The sequence below is a fragment of the Camellia sinensis genome, chromosome 4, assembly GCF_055761805.1.
Source record: "Camellia sinensis isolate YWXY chromosome 4, ASM5576180v1, whole genome shotgun sequence".
In the NCBI taxonomy this organism is placed as follows: Eukaryota; Viridiplantae; Streptophyta; class Magnoliopsida; order Ericales; family Theaceae; genus Camellia; species Camellia sinensis.
Window position 1 is genome coordinate 41,598,680 of NC_138964.1, and position 6,524 is coordinate 41,605,203.

Consider the following 6,524-nt stretch of genomic DNA (forward strand, 5'->3'; position numbering starts at 1 on the left):
TGCCGTAAAATAAGAGAGAGGAGCCGTTCCACCTATTCTTTTTCTAAGGTAGCGGCAGATTGATTCTCCAGTGTAAACATCAGCTTCCCCCACTTGCACTTAAATCTAATCCATGTGCAAACACTATGAAGACAAAAAAAAATCATCCCACTAATAAAAGAGAATCTGGGGGAGATGGCTAAAGAGGGACCAAACCTCTCTCTCTCATGAAGGAATATAAAAAAGAGGTGCTGGAGTGGGGTTCAAAAGGTGTAAAGAATATTTTCTAGAGAGAGAGAGATGGGTCTGATTGTTCTCAATATACTATACACACTATAGATACATCATCAGGAGATAAGATAGAGGGAGGAGAAAGAACGGCCAGCGGCTGCTCCATATGCTTGGCCTGCATCACCACAAAAAAAAAAAAAAAAAACTCTCTTTCCTTCTCAAAATGTGTATGATTGTGTTCTGTGTGGGTGTTGGGGGAGAACAGCTACGCAGTTCTTGTCAAGGGGAATCCCATTCATATTCAATTCATGGATCATCAGACACCTGACTGCAAAAAGATTATGCGCTTTATGCTGTGCAATTCCATCTGTTTGTCACCTGTGTCTTGTTCCTTAGTCGAGAGGGTTTTCGGCGAGCATGCATGAGAGCAAAGAAACGACCTTCAATCTATCTCCCCGCTTACCCGTGTCTTAACTTGTCTTCCATTTCAATTGCCATCGACCTCGGTCATCCTTGTCGCCAGTACTTTGTGAAACTCATTACCGTAGTTAGTTGTGCTTGGCTCAGCTACATATTGTTCACCGGTGACGTTGTTGCCACTTGAAGGTCGGCGAGATCTACTTGCTGCGCAGCAGCGGCTTCCACCAGATTTATTTATATTTGTGGACCCAAACGGTAAACCACTCTCTTCCTCCTATATCTATATAAAAAAAAAAGCATATATAAATAAATTTTAGTAATAAATTGAAGTGAGAGACTGCCGTTTTGCATAAATCCCATCAAAGTTTTCTCTTCTTGTTCAATCTGATGATTATTTACACACACACACACACAATAAGTAACCATTAAATTTATTTATTTAATCTTCCAATTATATTTGGGAGTTTTGGCTTCTTGTAGAAGTTCTTGGCTGTTTTTTTTAGTGAAGATTAGCATGTAAATTAATTGTGTCCAATCCACCGTACCCTAGATCTTGAGGCCAAAGTGAAGAGCTTGGTGAGAGTAACATTTTGATCAGTGGAGATCAAAATCCGACAAAATCGAAAATTTAGGGTCTGTTTGTTTGTATTTTCAAATTAACTTTCAACACGTGAACTCCCGCTTCACGTTTGGATAGAACATTCAAAATACAATTTCGCGTGTTAATTCAAATTACAGTTTGAAAGCCCGTTTGGTAGCTTGTACTTCAGTTCTTCACTTTTAACGTTTCTGCCTTCTTTCTCTTTTGATCTGAAAAGCTTCCATGTCCTTCTCCATCCTCATATTTCTTCTCTGTATCACATGAACCTCATATTTCTTCTCTAAAAAGCTTTCACTGAGTGGGAATTGGTGTGAGATGGGATGACCGGCCGGATGACCGGTCGGTTGACCGCCCGGTTGTTCCGGTCTGACTTCCTGGTGTTCGACTATCTGAGGTTCAGAAGGTTCAGTTGTTTTTTATTTTTTATTTTACTTTTTATTTCTTATCTATTATTTTTTTTATAATATTAATAATTTTTTAATAATATTACATCCGTATACTGAACAAATACTGAACAATCTGTTACAACTTTATTACTAAATTAATAACGTGCAATAAATGAGAAAAAAAATTGATAATATTTTGTAAGGTTTACGTTATGATTTATATTTTAAAATATTAAACTTAGTGTATTTATGTTAATTTTTATTAATATGTATTCTCAAAAGTTGTTGACTTTAACAAAATTTTAGAAAAAAAAATAAAAAAGGTATTGTAGAAGATGGTTGTACAAGCGTAAAAAATGAATTGATAGAAAATTTAATTGACACAAAATAGTTGACATAGATTTATTTTAAAATGAAAAAAAATTATTCAAAAAAAATTACTGAAAAAAATTAATTGAAAAAAAAATCAATTTTTAATTTCAGTATTTTAAAAATAGTTTGGTTATTACTGTTGATAAAAAATACGGATATCGATATATGAGTTGTGTGTTTGATTATAAATTATTGATTGAATTAAGTTTTGAAAACTATTTCCAAAACACATCACCAAACAAATTTTCTTATTTCACATGTCACATCAAACTTTCAAAACTTAATTCAAAATACATCTTCAAAACACATTTCAACACTCTATTTAAAAACCATAACCAAACAAATTTTTTACACTCAAATTATAATTCCACAACATACAAACTCAAAATACAACTCATACTCTCAAATCACATTTACAAACTCTACCAAACGCTACCTTAGATTTTTGCTTGTTTCCTCTTCTAGCTTGAGGTAGGGATTTTTCTTATACTTCTTTATGCACTTTTATTTGATTATAGGGAGCGTAGAGTTGTATATAATTTAATTAGATTTTTTGAAAAATTTGTGATTTATTTGCTTAAAAGAGAAATTTTGAGAAAAATAAAAAGTTGAAGCCCAAATTGCGAAAGTGTAAACTTGGAATATGTTTGTAAGATTATAAAAGAGTTATGTTTTAAATTTAAACAAAAACGGACTTTGATTGTTGCACTTGCACCCTTTTTAAAACTTTTAGAAGGTGTATTTGAATCATTATTATGTTTTGGAAACCTTTGGTGTTGTTATGGGTTGGTTTGGAGGAGTATAGTCCGAATTAAACTTGTTGGGTTTGGTTGTTCGCCTTTATTCTTGTCAAAAGTTCCTTGGAGACTTAGAAATTCCATTCTAGGGTCGACACCAGCCTTCCTAGGGTCGACCCTTACCTGTTGGTGAAGTTCTGGAGGAGTTGCTGGAAAATAGGGTAGACACCAGACTGGGAGAGGGTCGATCCTCTTTTGTCTGTGTGTTGGTTGCTAGAACATAAGATAGACACCAGTCTGGGGTAGGGTCGACACCAGCAGTGCAGTCAAGCTTAGTTTTCCCAGATTTTCCTTTTTGGTGTCGACACCATTGTTACAGGGGTAGACCCCTGCAGAGTTTTTTTTCAAATTTTAGTCTGACTTTTGGCCCTACTTTTTAGGGGTTTTGACTTGATATTTTGGGTTAACTCTGGGGCTTATTTCTAATTTTACCTAGTGCTATAAATAGGCCCTCACTTAACCCTTTTCTTTATTTTTCTTTCTCTTTTTTCTCCCTCTAAACCGTGGGTCTCTTTCTCTCTCTCCAAAACCACTTTTTGTTCAAAAGTCTTTAGATCTACTCTCTTGGAAGCATCTTCTTGCCTTACTCCTTTGAGAAAGATTGTAGATCTCGTCAAGAGTTTCGTTTTGATCCAAGTAGAAATTGGTTTCGACAACTTTGGGGTTTCAACCTTTTTGCTCATCTTCTCTTCCAAGCTTGAGGTTGGGACATTCTTGAGTTATATATACAGGTTTTGCTACCTTTATGTTGGTTTTAAGAGTTTTCACATAGTTCTTTGTTGATTTCAATTTTGTGTTTTGAAAATGTAGAGATGTTCTAAATATGGGTTGTATCCCAACTCTTTTATAAATCCTAGAGGGTTTTCTTTTGAGTCATATATATTTATGTAAGTTTTTGGTTGATTTTGTAACTCTCCTTGAAAATTTCGAAAATGGGTTTGGTGACTCAAGGGATTGATGATTTTTGTAAAACAAACTCTATCTTGTGTTCATTTAGAGATTTTCTTGAAATTTTGGACAACTGGAGTTGAGATTGAAGTGCAGGATGAGATTTTATAAAAGAGGTGAACAATGTTAGGGTTTTTGTGAAAACCTAGAAAATTGGGACTTTTTGAAAACATGAAAAATTTAGGGAATAACTTCTTTTCTTATGCTAAATGGAGGAATTATTTTCTTTAAGTTGTTGTTAGATGTATGAAAAATATTTAATTGAGAAATGGTAATTGTTGTACATAATGGATGGTGAGAATGTTGAATGGTGGAGGTTAGTATTTGAAAACCTCATATGTGGCTTGAGAAGGGTAAATTGATGAAAAATTGATGTTGTGTATTGAAGACACATGGTTATCTTGGAAATGAGTAATGAAAGGAGGAAATGGAAAATGTGATTGTTGACATTGTTATGACAACTTGGAAATGGGAAATGTTTTGCATTATGAGAAATCACTGCATTGCATATGCATTTAGTTATTATTTTTTCATTGTAAATTTTGATTGAAGATATTTATTTCATGAAAGAAAGTGATGTTGTATTAAGAATTATGGCAATGTGTATGGGGTAAATACGGTGGTAAGTCTGAATAGGGGGTGTGATGATTTGATAAGTTGGCCTGAGTGTCCTTGGTGAAAGACTAGAAAACCCCGCGGATAGGTGTCGAGCCCTCCAGTTAATCCCTGTAAAAATGAAAATATGGTAGTGCTTGCAGAGCCTATTTGCAGACACCAGCCTAGGAATTACCAGCGTCGTATTTACCGCCCCTGTTGATTAAAATGGAAAGTTTTTGAAATGTGTTGAGATTGCACGCCTTTGTTGAAAAATGGAAATCTTTAAGAAAAGCATGAATGAAATTTCTTTAAAGGAGCCTGGCATAGCATTGGCATTTGCATTATTTTTATTGAGAGTTGCATAACTGTATATACTTTGTTAGAATTCTTTACTGGGCGTTATGCTCACTCCTATGGGATTTGGTGCAGGTTAAGATGTGGTGGTTCCGCCGGACTAAGGGCGTGGATATGTTCTGATGAAGAGTAGTCTTGCTCTTCCATTTGTTGTGATGCTTTTGTAAGCCAAGGGCTAATGTGTATGGGTCCGAGAGACTATTTTGTGTAACCGGGCTATTGGCTTGGAAGATGTAAGCCCTTAGGGGCATTTTATTTGTGTTGAGATTAGATGCTTCACATGCTATAGATTCATGTATTTCTATATTCTTGAACGTTTAAACATCGATGGTATATTATGTAAAGATTGGAGTTATGACATTATTGATTGGGTGAATGTTGATTAACGTGGGTGGTTCATGTTGTATTATTTCGGAGCGTTACTCGATTGGATTTGAAATTTTTATCGGTTTGTGACCAAAAGAGTATTTTTAAAGAAAACAAAGGAATTACATTTAACCTTTGGGCCTTTCGATCAAAATAGGATGCCATAATTGAATAATGCTTGGAGAATGAGTTTGGAAAGAAAATGATGTTTTCGTAGGCATTAACGGTATTATTTTGTTTAATGTATCTGTTGGAATAAGACCGACCCAGTTAGAAATGGATTTTGAGAGATTGTCGAACGTGATTGGGATATGAAAACTAGTGTAGTTGTTCATATTTAATGATATGTGGAATAGATTGTATTTATCGGAATTTTTAGAATTTAATTGCTTAAATATCTGTTTTGGGCTATCGGTGGAGAATAGCCATGATTGTTGTAGAAAGGCATGAGACTTAGGTAAATTGAACCACATTCCTCGTTTTGGGCTATATATTTTTGAGAAATGCTTAGAAATGTATCTGTTTGCGAAAAGATGAATACTTGGTGAATCTGGGTAGGGGGTGTGGAACCGTGCGGTTAGGTGTCGAACCTTCCAGTTTACTGGAAAAAATGATAGTGGTAGTGCATTAGGGCTACTTGCAGGCACTCACCTAAAGATTTACAGAGCCTGTATTCATGTAACAGATATAGTTTAAAATAGAAATGGTTTTATATCTATTGTTGTATCTCAGCATTGCATGCTTTATAAAAAGAGAGATAAACTGTTTTATTATGAGTATGGCATGAGCATAGTCCTCTTTAGTTTTATCATGGTCCATATGTTGTTTAGTATATCTTTACTGGGTTGTGGCTTACCCTATGAGGGAAACCATTTCAGGTACAGGTGATATGTCTCCACCAAGGCACTGACTTGGGAGGACTTGGAGCTGAGGCTCCATTTTTGTTTTATTGTTATTTGTTGAATGTAAGCCTAGTGCTGTATTTGCGTTGAGTTGAAACTCCATTTTGTGTAACCAAGAATGTTCTTGGATAAATTTGTAAGCCTATAGGGCAATTATTATCTGTTTGGCTTCCATTTCATACTTGTTGTAAAATGCATGCTTGGGATTGGAATTGGGGCGTTAAGATGTGAACAACATGTATTTGGCATTTATGATTTAATGGAAACGGATGTATGAAATAGGTAGCTATATATATGTGTTTGTCTATCAGGTCGGTTTTGTTGCATAAATACATATACACTGCCCAATTTTTGGGGCGTTACAGATACACCTGAAGAGGAAATTGCAAAGATTTGCCAACTTTGTTATGATTTGTTGCAAGAGTATCAAAGAAAACTTAGTTTGGAGACTAATGCTAATGTTGAGTCTTCTACAAGTTCAAATTTTGGGGATTTAGAGGTAGTTTCAGATTATGATTTGTTTATTAGTAGAAACTGAAGAAAAAAAAATCAACAATGTAACATCAGAGTT

The 6,524-nt window shown here is 34.8% G+C and overlaps 1 long non-coding RNA gene across 1 annotated transcript; it reads left to right on the forward strand.

Annotated features, from left to right (window-relative positions):
- The first annotated feature begins 214 nt into the window (after positions 1-214).
- LOC114299779 (uncharacterized) lies at positions 215-4,983 on the forward strand. The gene is made up of 2 exons (XR_003642454.2): positions 215-885; positions 4,761-4,983. It is a non-coding gene; the product is annotated as an uncharacterized LOC114299779 (long non-coding RNA).
- The last annotated feature ends 1,541 nt before the right edge of the window (positions 4,984-6,524 follow it).